We start from the raw sequence: 13,786 nt of genomic DNA, 5'->3' as shown, positions 1-13,786 counted from the left end.
TAGGTTTTGAACTGTTCCTCATAAAATTTGAGGTTTTCTGGTAAATCATTGAGGATTGGGGTAAATAAATAATGCCATACATCTGAGGTTCAGACTTCCTATCCTTCAGAAAATGCATGCTAATGCAAAACCTTTACTCTATCAACTTTCTAAGCTTATAGGAGCAATATTGAAAATCTGTTGCTGATTTTGGACATTTGTTGCATTATCATATTTGGTTTTGAGCAGAATTCTTATGCTAAGATTTTGAGAGGTATGTTACTGCAAACTATCTATGCTTCTTCAGGGCTGCATTACAAGTTCTTTTGTAATGAACATGCCTAATTTCAATCAAAATGGAGCAGCATTTCCAAAGAAATTCTACAATCAAGAACACAAAAAGCAGCAAAAAAGCATTTTACATTGAGCTTCACCCCAGGCCCCCCCAAAATTGGGACAGCTGTGCCTTCCACACTCCTGCTGTATCTTGGGTAAAGGGTGTGTACATGTCTCTCCATCAAAGTACAAAGCATCGAACAGCATGAATCATCAAACATGCCATTCATCAAGCCGATCTAGTATCGCATTACAGTAGAGATAAGGAAAATTTGCCCTTTCTTCACTGTAGCGCTTTCTCAGAGTTGGTATATATAATTAGTGGGGGGTGTGGGGGATGCAGCTCCCTGCATGAGGAGGTTTTGATGAATGGCATTTATGTTGAAATGCCATTTGATGCTTTTGCCCTTCGATAAATAGTGATTGACCTGTAAAGGGTAATCCAAAAGATGGTACAATCTCAACCTTTAAACCCACACCAAGAAACTCTGCATTAGTGATTGCACATTAGAGTTTCAGTTGCTAATTAGTTGTATGTAAGCCTGCCATTCCTTCTTCAGTTTAAATGAAGTAAATATTATGATTCTGTAACTGCCTGCAACTCGTGAGCCCACACATGTTGCTAATAAATGGAGCAGACCATACCTTGACTGATGATGTAATAGTAACATGGCTGACTGAATCAAACAATGGGGATAAAATTTAGCCCTTATTTTAAGGGAAACACTTTTTTACTGTTACCAGCTGCAGGGCTCAGAGAATCTTGTCTTTTCTTAACATTCTGTTTACAGAAATTTACCTTTGCCTCAACTGCATATTTAATTTAAATATAGATGTACCTTCTAAAATGTATTAATGCGCTATAGATAGATAGATACATAGATACATTGCGTCTCTGTAACTGACAACAAGTGTTAGATCTGACATTTTAATAGTTGTTCAGTACAAAATTTTCTCTACATTCTAGCATGCACTTACATCACAGAGGAGTCTATCTGAAATGAAAAGAATGATTTCTTACTGGAAGCCATATCTCTTCAAAGAGCTGTATGTCTCTAGTCCCAGGTATGGGTCTTGGCAAAACCATAATGGCTCATTTCTATCCCCTCCTAACCATACATGATAGGGTACCACCGCAAATGCTCCAGGCTTGGGGCTATTGGATAAACTAGGTCCTGTCAGGAGTGAATTGCATCCTTACCAAGACACGTTGATATAATAAAGACTTGGGTTCAAAACTACATTTCCTTTTCATGTGATTGAAAACATTGTTATATAAAATAGTCCTCTGTTATGGTAGCTGTTTGCAGTTAACCAAGTTTCTGTCTCAAAAGGATAGATGCCAGCTGAGAAAATTGTTTTTCGTTTCTTTCCATTTAGGTGTCTGACAGTCAATGAACCTACTTTGATTGTACAAATTAGCTAAAGAAGCAGATCTTTATGACAAATAAATTACTACTGCAGTGATATTTTTATTTATTAAACACTCAATTGACCATCCATCCAAGCGTAAACTAAACCAAATAAGTGCAAACAAAGCTGACAGAATAATGCATTTTGATGAGAACAATGAGGCATTGTCATTTAAGAACAGTGAGTGCTATCCAAACTACCTGTCAAATGAATAGGTGTTTAGCTTCAATAATAATCATCATGGTAAAAAAGCGAGCATTTTCCAGATATAACATTAATGCTATTACCCTGCACATGGTTGTTCTGCTGAACAGCTTTGTAGTGGCTTCCAAATGCCTGGTTTGGTTGTGTTGTGACAGAACACTGCAGTCTTCCTCTGTCCAATACTATAAGGCATGCTGCCATGAACTGACGGTGCTTTGCAGTGGCACAAATCCACCTCGCTAAATTGTGGGACAAGAGATGCACATTTCTGAGTTACTGAGATTTGACTTGTGCTCTGTAGTGTTAGTGTTTAGCAATGGCTGTGACCTGATGATTTGGGATCATAGCTCCATAGGTTCATAGTAAGTACTAGCTTGTGGGCTATTTTAAGACTAGCTAATTCCCCTTTTTGTGCTAGAAATAACCTATATCATTTAGTTATACATTCGCCTTAGCCATCCTATGGTTGATAATAACATATTACTCCTAATTAGAATAACTGGGATCATACCATACATAACATACGAGGACCCATGCATGGGATATAGCATTTAGGAGCTGCCTATGTCCATGAGTATTACAGGGGGCAGTCGTGGGGAAATTTTCTGTTTCCCATCCATAGATCTAAGTTGTCTTGAATTTCGGCAGGAATTCATAGGTTAGCATTGTATAGCAAACCTGATGAACTGGTTTCTAACTCATTGCATTTAGTGCTGAAAAACACACTACTTTGCATAGACAATACATATATATGAATGTGTGTGCATATTAGTTTGGAAGGTTGTTCAATTTGACCTATTAGCCATTTGTGTTTTTCCTGCTGTTTCATTCTGTCAATGCCATCAAAGCCCTTCTACAATTTATAATAAAGTGGGTACAGTGAGACAATATTATTCATACTCCTGAGTCATGGTGTGAAATCACATGATATTAGGGTAAGCAGGCTACAGGTAATTTTATATACACCTAACATGTACCAGTTCTCCATTTTCCGATATCAGTAACAGGGCATATTGCATGCCTTTGCAATATGGATAAATGTGAGGCACTTATCTCTGTCTCACACAGACACACACACACACACACACACACACACACACACACACACACACACATACAAACACACAATCACACACAGTTCAGGCCACAGTCAGCATGGGAATGATGTTATCTTTTTTTGAAAATAACACTTTCTTAATCCTGGATAGTTATCACTTTTGGCTTTTCACTGCCTTTAATGGTCGCTCTAATGACCATGCTAAACTAACAATGTCACATTTAACTGGCAACTTTTTCACAATGATCAGTGCAATATACATTGCATGCCATGGAACTAGCAGCCAGATAAAAACAATCAGCAGAACTGTAGGACACCGCCTATCAAGTGTGGTCTGCCTTGGTCTCAGTGCCAAACTGAAAAGCACTGGAGGGTGAACACTTATTAGAATGGCCCTCTGCAAAAAATCTCAGCATGGATGTGTCTAGAAATTTTAATGAAGCTGTCCCCCCTATCTAATGCAGTAAGGGAAGAGGCTGTTTTGAGCGATGAGCTGGAAACGGAATACTGATGCCAGCGTTCTTGTAATGCAGTCATAAGAACCAAGAACATGAGAAAATATGTCTTTGTATTTATCCACTTAAATAAATCTGGGAATGGTTGCAGAAGTAGCTGGCCAGTGGACTCAGGTTAAAGTGAGCAGTTACAGTGCATACTGTACACGCACACCTTCTGCAGCCAAAACTTAATCATCTCAGACTAATATCCTTGTAAACAGCTAAAACTCCTCATTTGCTTGTTTGTCAATGATATTTTAAACACTGTCCCCTTGAATTTCATACAGCAGGAGCTGGTTTATCCTGGAGCGTATATTATGACAATTAAGAAGTGAAAGAGTTGGCCTTGCATTTCATATTTGACACCATGAAAATATGTTTATTAGAGCATTTGATGTCGAGAAAATAAAATGTAATGTAACAGTTGGCTTGGTGTGTTCCATTTTTTTTTTAATCAGGATTATCTGCCTCTCTGTTGGGTGTTAGACAAAGAAAATAAATCTTTCCCAGCTTTGGTAAAGGGGTAGTTCATATTTCGGTGGCCTTGTGGTACATATAGAAATCTGCAAACAGCGGGTGCAATATTTTCAAGTCACGACTAACAAACCAGCATGACATCCACCTCTTAGGAAAAGAGCTCCAATCATTCACTGTTGCTTATGCAAAAAGTACTATGAGCCTTACCTTTGAGACTTTCATCTTCGATCTTCATATTATGTCCGCATGTTTTCCTACAGTGCCCTTTTATTGTTTTTACCTCTACTAACTGACAACCACCAGACCCTCTGTCAGTCTTAGAATCATTACTGACTGATGGGGGCCATTGATGAGACAGCCATCAGGGATGGTTTATTTATTTATTTATTTTTTTATGACCCTAACAGCACTCTGCATGCCTAGTAACACACCCAGGGATCAGCATGCAAGTAGTGTGAGAGCATATCACCTGCTTACACAAGTGATGTCACCCCTCTGGATCAACCTGTCCCACCCTTGAAGCCAGTTTTGCCATGGTGACTCCAGTTCCCACCAGGACTCATCCAGGGAAACATATATTCCAGGAATGTGGTCCTACACCCCCCCCCCCCAAGGAATGGTAAATTGGATAATCCATGCCAATGCTAATTCCAGCAGCTTCAAGCCATTGCTCATACTTGGGTAGTCAGGATGGCATTCCTCTCAGCTGTACAGATTTTCACAGAATGTCCAGATTTTTGCCTCATATTTTTGCTCTGTTTCTTATAAAATTGTGGTCTTCTGGCAAATCATTGGCAAATAATTGAGGGTTGAAGTCAGAAAATAAAGACAGATATTTAAGTTTCAGACTTCATACCCTTCAGAAAATGAATGCTAATGTAAAACCTGTTATTCTATCAACTTTCTAAGTCTGAAAGAGCAATATTTGAAAAGTGTCTCTATTTTGAGCCTTTGCCCCCCCCCCACCATTATTTATGGCTTTGTCCAGATTTCTTGCTGTAAGAGGTTGAGAGGTATGAAGGATGGTAGACAGGGTTCTAGTTCTCTCTGTCAAAACAGCTGGCAGGCAGCCATTTTTAAGATTCTCCCCACACGAAGTCTATGATTTTCCTTGAGGAATTTGCATGTTTCTGTGAATCACATCTTTGTCTCCCCATTTTGGAAGTACATATTCAGAAGGGCTTCTTTATATAGTGAGGACTCTGTAGCAGTGCTGCTGTCTTCACCCATACTGAATTTGATCTGTGTATTGATGGAAATGAGGCCTAGAGACCTGTACACAGTGTTCTGTATGGGATCTTGCTAGCTGGCTCTACAGAAGGATAATAACTTATAGATCTACACAAGTAATACATTTGTCATACATGACAGCCTTTTCTGCTGCTTTCTTGCACCATCTGGTTATCCAGACATCACCCCATATCCCCTTGTGCTTTAGTTATTACTGCATTGTCACGTAACTTGGATATCCAGAGCTCACCTCATATAGGTACCCAGATATCCCCTTCTGCTTTAATTGGCACTACCTGGTTATCTCAGATCATTTCATATGGGTATCCCATGTTTCTTCTATGCTGGTTGCTACTGGTTTGATCATTCCATATAGATACTCTCATATCCCTTTCTACTTGAGTTTTGCTGCAGCTTGCATCCCTTTGCTATGTTACTGGTTCCTGCATGTGTTTATTTGCATTCTTTGAAATAAATCAAAGTTGACATAGTTTGTCATTCTTCTACTTTATGAAGTCCTTTTTCTTTGCCATCTTGAGTTTCAGCTTTAAAGATGTCCAACACTGCAAAGGAGTGTCCTCAGTCATGACCCCCTAAAGTACCCATTGAGAACCCTCCTTTAATCTGAGTGGACTCTGTTTACTATGATTCTTTGTGCCCCTTTGTCTACTCAGTGTTTTATCTCTTTTAACACTGTGTGACCCAATCCTAGACCCCCTTCTTTAATTACTAATTGTTGTATTGCAGTCTATCAGAAGTCTTGCTGAAATCTAGGTAGACCTCCTCTACAGCCCGTGTCTGATTTACTACATGTTGTTAAATAACCCATTAAGTAGCATTAGGTGTTTTACAGATCATTATGGCACCTCCATAACATTTAGAGTCAACAAAACCAGCACACAGAAGCTTCTTATTAAGAACTTATCAGGAATTATTCTTGCAATAGTTTTCAACCCACTAAATATAAATGTTTGTTTTTAGGAGGGATCTGGTAAGTCAGTTTTTGTTAAATTGCTTCTCCTGAATTATACACTGTTTTGGTTAGCTTTGAGGGAATTAGATCCATGACTGTAGAGTGAAGCTTATTTGCAGCTGCTCTTTGATGTGACCTTGTCCAATGGTATCATTCTGATCTTCTTCTTCTTCTTTTGGATTTTCCCAGTTAGGGGTCTCCACAGAGGATCACCTGTCCGGTCATGACTGGCAGTGGAGTTTTGTTGTGTCTAGTTGCCAGCCCAGCACCCAACCTTTCACAGAAGGCACACACACACACACACACACACACACACACACACACACACACACACACACACACACACACACACACACACACCTAGGGGCAATTTAGAGTGTCCAATTCACCTACAACATGTCTTTGGGATGTGGGAGGAAACAGGAGCAACTGGAGGAAACTCATGCGACCACAGGGAGGACATACAGACTCAGCAGAGAAGGCACCCCAGCTGAGAATTGAACTGGAGAACCTCTTCCTGTGAGGCGGCAATGCTAACCTTTGTACCACCCCGATCACCCAGTGTCAATCGGATCTAGACTTGTTAATCCAAACACTCAATGCCAAGGGACAGACAGATATATTAATGAAACATCCCTGCAGGATTCTCCTCTTGCAAACAGATTATCTTTTCATATGATTTGTAAATACTGCTGGAATTCACCCTTTCTCTCCATAGCTTATAATTTCTCACAGTACTTTAAGCACTCTTTTTGATCATGTAAACTTACTAAATATATACTTTTGCATCAAGAGAGTAGTTCTGAGTTCATCATATTCTCAATATTTTAACTGTCCTGAAACTCAGATTTAACTCAGGAACTAACAGGGAACCATTACAGTAAACCTTTAAAAAGGATCTGCTCTCTTCCTACCTATCAGTCTAATAGTGCCTATCCAGCCACTGTGAGACATGCCTGACAAAAATGTTTTCTTCATGGATTTTCAGGCTTTAATCTCAGGTATCACATGCCTTGCCTTTGTATTCTACATTTCAACCTCTTAGAGCAAGAAATCTGTACCAAGCCATATATAAAAGTGGGACAAAGACCCAAAAAAGGGACACTTTTTAAATATTGCTCTTACAAACTTAGTTGATAAAATAACAGATTTTGCAATAGCATGAATTTTCTGAAGGGTATGAAATCTGAAACTTAAACTCTGTCATTATTTTCTAACTTCAATCTTTAATGATTTGCCAATAATTTGCCAGAAAACCACAATTTTATGAAAAATTAACTAAAAATATGAGGCAAAAATCTGGACATTCTGCATAAATCTGTACAATTGGGAGGTATGGCATTCACTGAATCTACATATACAAACAAGAAACATGTAAAATCCCCCCACCCAGATTTGATCCACTGTTCCTGTCTGACCTCTGATACTGTCTGAGAGCTCTCTAACCTGTTGATCTTTGTTTTTACACTTTCCTGTTACCAAAACAGTATAGGATGCTTCCTGGATCAACCTTAGTGTCTTTCCACTGAAATATCAAGTTCCTATAACATTCCTAAGCTGGAAACATACAGTAGATCGTTTTTTATTTCTGACCATATTTTATGAACATATTAAGGTTTCTGAAGTCTGCGTTTAGTAATATAATAGCATGCCTCTCAGTTTTGTCCTGCCCCTCATAAAATGTTTGATATTCTGGTAAATGCCAGACCTTGAGAGTTTCAGAAATTGTATGTACGATGAAAATTATCTTGATGTTCTTCATATTGATCCCTGCTGCAGAAGCCTTAACTATATGGGTTATATCCTGCCAAGAATAGAACAGCTGGCCAGTTTCCAAAGCTTCAGAGCATCTTCCATTTGTCCAAAATGTCAAGAAGCTTGAGCTGAGCTGACTAAAATACAAATTTGGATGCCAAGCCCTTCAGAGCTTTCCTGCCAACAGAGAGAGGGAATTGAGCTTGAAAGGACAATGCCCATAAAAACAAAAAAATAAATGCCCACAGCCTGGCATAAACAACATACCAAAAAAAAATTAAGGGAGATAGATGGAGGGAAAGGTGACTGCAGCAGCGATCATTTGAAAATCTGTTATATTGAATTACTTACACAACTGCACTTTTTATTAACTTGCTAAGTGAATTACAATATTTGCAAATTGTCCCAGATTTGGATCTTTTGTCCCCTCTTCATTTTTGACTTTGTTCAGATTTCTTAAACAGAGAAAGAAATTGGCAGCTAGCTGCAGAAGAACCTCTTAAACTGCTGTTGTAACAATGGCCATTTTACAATGCATTTGCAAGTTCAGATATGGTCAGCAACATGTTTTGAATGCATATTTTAAATTAAGCAGTTCTGGAAAATAATTCTTTAATTGCAAAGAAATCCCAAACAGGATACCTTAATATACTTTAAAAAGACTCCAAAACAAAGTTTACAAACCAAGAATAAAAATACATTACTAGAGAGATTCTAATTTGTGGTTCCAGCATGAAACAATGTGAAAAAATTCTCAAAAGCAAAAACTTTTACTGAAGAAGTTTTGTATTTATTAAAATGAAAGTGCTAAACCCAAATGTTTCAACAGCTTTTGAGTGTTTTTTTGAGATTATTTCTTGCTGGAACTGCGAGTTGGAGTCTCTGCATAACGTATTACTTTAAAAAGAAGCAATTTAAAAATATATATTTAACGCACTAAAACAAAAAAAATGATGTTTTCTGTAAAGGATTATTTTATATTTCAACAGGCAATTCTTGTACCAAATTATACATTTACGAAAGTTTTCTGCTGTAGATACTACTGGAAGTTCTAGAGGAAGTCTTGGTGTTCCATAGATAGCTAGAGAGAGAGAAGAAATAAATTAATGAGCTAGAAATATCCATAAAAAAATAACAAAGAGTATTGAGTTATACTGATTTTGTGTAGGAAGCATAACACACAGAAGTTACTTTCTCTGAAAAGCAACAGCTTGTCAGCCAAGGTGCACAAGTAAATCCTTGTACATTTTATTAAATATATATCTTATAACTTTGAATATATATCTTATAACTTTGCAGGAACTTCATTTGTGAAGCAGAACTTTGTAATATTTGTACTGATGAAAGATAATACTAGCTTTTCTTAAATGTATTTGTACTTAATGTGGGGAATTATAAATGGGAATCTCTGACCATATGGCTTGCATTTAGAAAGCTATTTCTATGCATTATAAAGCACAAAGCTTGAGAGTTACATGAGAAATTGTGAAAGTGCCCTCCATTAAATTCAAATTTCTGTTTGTTACCTTTCTAATGAACAAGCCATTGTGCTGCAGAATCATACAGTGAAATTTATGCGCTTCTTTTAAAAGGAAGAGAGAGAGAGAGAGCTTGCATGGTAGGAGCGTAGTTGATTGCCAGTGTGTGCATTATCAACATCTCTGGAGAAGCTCATAAAACAGCTAGATAATTGTTTAAGCCTTGCACATTTTCATAAACGTTACACCAAAAGGTAAAAAATGAAGGACCTGAGCCGTGTCATTAAAGTTACCTTTATTTGAATAACTATAGGCAGTCAGCATTTTATAAACTGCTTCAATGATTTTTAGAGCTGAATATGAAGTAAATATGAAACCAAACTTGCATCCCCCATTGTCACCCCCAGAAGTGTTTCTGCACAACAATGCCAGGTTGTTACATTCTGTGCAGGCATCTTGTGCAGGCCAGCAACCTCGAGCTGCATGAAACCATTATGTTTTTCCCAGGATGCCTCAGTGGCAAGAGCTTTAGCAAATGACCATCTGATCACTTCACCCTCTCTCCAGTGATCCATCATGAAAGCAATGTTTTTGAAGATAGGCAGCATGAGGGGAAAAAAATCTGAGAAGGTCGTATTAACTATTCAGGTCACAGAGTTTTCAATGGAGCCATCAATTCCTTTCTTAGCCATCCTTTGTTGGACCTTGTTGCCCATGGCAATAGCTCTGTCTTGAGGGTGTGATGCTGTCAATAATCTAATATAACCATGCGAAACCTGATCATTTCCTAAGACATGGCTTAAAAATCATTCAGGTTAAACCATGCAAGGCCACTAAAACACAAACGTGACTACAACATCTTACTAATATAATAGTTCCTGACCTTAGGACCTTAAATTAAATATGTTTATGATTATACCCCATATGTGAGATGAAGTCATATTATTCCACATGCAAATAGGCCCTGATTCTGAGGATCTGACTTTCTAATTGCCATTAAGCATATTAATAAACATAATCTCTATTATGTAATAAGAAATTTGCAGAAACTTAATATTCATATTCCTACAACATTCCAGTGGAAGACACACATGATTTATCTAGCCTGCCTGCTTGCTGCACAAAGCAGATAGATGGAACTACTGATAGAAAAGTGCATAGACATCAGAGTCCTGAGAGTGGACATCAGGTCCTGATTTAGAGCTCAGCAGTTACTGAATGTCTATTCATGCTGACTAGGTATATTGTCGTTCTATGCTAATTTGAGTGGTTGACTTCTTAGTTTCCAATACCTGTGTAAACACAGCAGACTGGTGATTTTGGTAGTGTGTCAAACCTCCTTTACCATGTATGGGTTATGATCCAGCAGCAGGTCAGTGGTCATATTCTCAAAAAATGAGCCATAACGTGAATGTGAACAGAGACAGTCACAAGGTGACATTACACAGTTTTTAATATGCCATGATATTATACATGTAAACACCCACATCCAGACACAGAAAGCTTTGGTCTGCATTCTCATCATTTTGTGCAGTTCCTGCTCTATTGTGCTGTGTCTGAATTGGACCATTTGTATGCGATACTGCAGAAAGCATAAAATCATCATCTCTGGAATATAAACCACAGTCAGTAGAAGGAATGTTTACAGGTTCAAGTCATTTATTAATCATTAGCATTGTTATTTTCTTGGCTGATGTGTTAGTGATATTTTAGAAAGCACAAAATCATTTAACAAATGCTTTCATATCTTTTAACATCCCTTTTGAGTTTGCTGTGTTTTTAACTGATCACTTGGGAATTTAGAACATGTAAATCATACAATAGCTGTTCCTTCTTCTAAAACTAAATTATATTTAATTTCAAATGTCTTATTATTCTTTGTCAATCTGAATATCTAAGAATTATTGCTAAAGTCAATTTACATAAAAATCTTTGCAATAGCTGTGTCGCAGTGGCTGATGACAAAACCTGTATTAAAACTAAACAAAAGCATTTAGTCAAAAATGACAGTCTATACTGAAAGGAAGTCCAGAAAAAAAGTGTGTCATGGGGTGAGTGTGTGTGTGTGTGTGTGTGTGTGTGTGTGTGTGTGTGTGTGTGTGTGTGTGTGTGTGTGTGTGCGCGCGCGCGCGAGTGTGTGTATCTACATATATAGATATATACATATTTAGATATATACATATATAGATATATATGTCTAATTCATATGATTGATGGTTCACAACTTTGGACATCATAAGACTGACACCATGTGATCGGCAGTCTGAAATGCTGAAATGTGGAATATTGGGTAGTGCAGGAACACTGTTTGTACTGAGAGAAAGGCACTCTGTGGATCAATTAATTTGTCCTTTTCTATACTGTAGTGTGATCTCTGAGCTGGTATATATCTATATGTATATTTGGTGAGTGGGTGTGGGCACCATTGGAGGGGCTTTCTCGCCTGCAAAAACACAGTGTTTGGCATTTCTTTCTAGTTCCGCGTTTCAGATTATTTAAAGTGTAGTCTCAGTCTTATGATGCTCGACATTCTGAAATGCTGATCATATGAATTATATATGGATAGATAGATAGATAGATAGATAGATAGATAGATAGATTTGTGTGTGTGTGTGTGTGTGTGTGTGTGTGTGTGTGCGTGTCTGTGTGTGTATGAATGTATGCACACGCACACTTGTATTTGTGAATTAAATAATACACATGGCCTTCAGTGGTGAAGACTTAAAAGGACGACTGTGCAGTGGTATAGTCGTTTTGCAGGCTTATTTGTAAATATATTATGCTGAGTGTGACTGCAGTTTATCATCATGTCAAACAGAAAAACACCTACTGTTAGAGTGAGTGTACATCAAGACAATAAAATGTATTAATGTACTCTAGTAATCATGATGCAAAAACTTATCAAGTCCAGGCATTGTATACAGTTTAGTCAGGGTAAGGCAGAATTGCAATACTACCCACATGGAATTCCACCAGTTTGCTTTAGAGGAAACCATGAGACAATAAATTACAGCTTGCAAACTGTTATAGGCTGTGAAAAACCATTGAGTATGAGCCTTGCAAAGTTTGAGCTGCTGTAGAATGTGAGTGCACACAGGCTATGAACTATCACAAATGTTTGAGCTAGTAAAAATGACGAGCAGTCTTAGACAGTAATCGATGCAAAAACTGCACAATTTCACAAACAGATTGTGAGTGCACACAGGCTATGAAGTATCGCAAATGTTTGAGCTAGTAAAAATGATGAGCAGTCTTAGACAGTAATCAATTCAAAAACTGCACAAGCTCACACACAGATTGTGAGTGCACACAGGCTATGAAGTGTCACAAATGTTTGAGCTAGTAAAAATGATGAGCAGTCTTAGACAGTAATCAATTCAAAAACTGCACAAGCTCACACACAGATTGTGAGTACCTTTTATCTGCACTTTTTTTTCAAATAATACATAATATTAACTGAACTGGAAGTTTTGACTCTGTTTTTTCAGTTAGTGCTTGCTAGAATTTATTGCATGTTAGAATTCCTGCATAGACAGTAATTGCAGTTGGGGTAGTCTCATTCATTGATATTCTGTTACTGCCTATTTAAGTGGTACATTTTTGGAATAATTTCTGCTTAAAACCTGAGCTTTAGCTGGCTAAGATCTAGCTGTATTCAACTGGACGTATAAGAGAATTTAAGTACCTTTTATCTGCACTTTTTTTCAAATAATACAGCATTTTAATTGATTTATTTGTGTTGCATTGAATATTAACTGAACTGGAAGTTTTGACTCTGTTTTTTCAGTTAGTTCCCCACACACCCTTCCTGGTTTTGTTTTGGTGTTAATCTTGGTGGCTTTGAAATTGTCCATCCCCCTTGTAAATTTGTGTTTAGATACTCCTTCAGGGCCCATCTCATTTGCTCACTCAACTGAGTGCAGTGAGATCATATTCTGATTTCAGGCACTCCTACTGTGTACAAAGAGGGCATCTGGGAAAGAAGAAAAAAAATTAAGCTTCTTTCCTGCCTTTCCTGTAAATGGTCTATACTGTTTGTAGGCTTCTGAGCCCCCAAGCCTTTCTGTGTTGGAGGGAAGCCTTCTAGCTTAATTTTGTTTCTTAGAACCAGTCAGTTTTCTAGTTTCAGCACTCAAATCTGTTTCTTTGAACTCATCACTTGTTCAGAACTCGTTGTAAGCACTAAATAAGCTGCAAATTACTACAGCACTCAACTTTCCTCACTTGTGTAGAGCAAAGCAGTTTTTAGTACTTAATAAATAAGCACCTGTCCAGGCATGTCTAAGGGTCAGCTCCCGATGATTTCTCCTGTCTACCTAATGAATCTGGGCATCTTGGGGCAATGCAGCAATTGCCTCATGTACACAGACAACCCTCTCCTCCTACC

Source organism: Protopterus annectens, chromosome 6.part0, assembly GCF_019279795.1.
Source record: "Protopterus annectens isolate FY-2018-M chromosome 6.part0, PAN1.0, whole genome shotgun sequence".
Lineage (NCBI taxonomy): Eukaryota > Metazoa > Chordata > Ceratodontiformes > Protopteridae > Protopterus > Protopterus annectens.
This window is presented reverse-complemented; position numbering follows the sequence as displayed.